Source organism: Bison bison, unplaced genomic scaffold (assembly GCF_000754665.1).
Source record: "Bison bison bison isolate TAMUID 2011002044 unplaced genomic scaffold, Bison_UMD1.0 scf7180017864167, whole genome shotgun sequence".
Lineage (NCBI taxonomy): Eukaryota > Metazoa > Chordata > Mammalia > Artiodactyla > Bovidae > Bison > Bison bison.
The window spans coordinates 3076767-3077589 of NW_011494739.1; positions in this window are offsets into that span (position 1 = coordinate 3076767).

Sequence of the window (823 nt, forward strand, 5' to 3'; positions counted from 1 at the left end):
CTCCCCTCCCTCTTTTTTTTTTTTTTTTTTGAAACTAATTTTTAGATAATATAACAGTCTCATTTTATTTTGTCTGTTTTGTTTTTTATTTTTTGGCCATGCCATGTAGCATGTGGAATCTTAGTCCCCTGACCAGGGATCAAACCCACATCCCCTGCATTGGAAACTCAGAGTCTTAACCACTTGGACTGCCAGGAAAGTACCATCTCCCTCACTCTTAATCATATCCCCTTACTTCCTTCATAGTCATTATGCCATCATCCAACTTATCTACCCTTATCTGTTGGTTTTCTTCCCCTCCTCCTGCATTGGAAGCTCCAAGCAGGCACAGAGCTCTGTGTGAGTCACTGCTGTGTGCCTGGCCCACGAGGATGAAAGAGAGATTGGAAGTGGATCTGCTCCCACTGAGTCAGGCCTCCGGGAAGTGAGGGCTCAGGAGCTGACACAGGAGAAAGTTCTTGTAATTTCCAGGCATGGCCAGGAGCCACTGCTTTCCTCTTGGCCACAGCGACCTCTGCTTTGAGAGTCTGCACCATCGACTTTGGCTTCCCTGGTGGCTCAGTGGTAAAGAATCCACCTGCCAATGCAGGAGATGAGAGTTTGATCCCTGGGTTGGGAAGATCCCCTTGAGTAGGAAGTGGCAACCCCACTTCAGTATTCTTGCCTGGAGAATTCCATGGACAGAGGAGCCTGGTGGGCTGTCCATGGGGGTCACAAAGAGTTGGACACGACTAAGTGACTGAGCACAGAGACACATCATGGAATTTATCTTTCTCTGAACCATTCTCTTAAAGGAGAGGTGTTGGGACAAGTGGAAAGATGG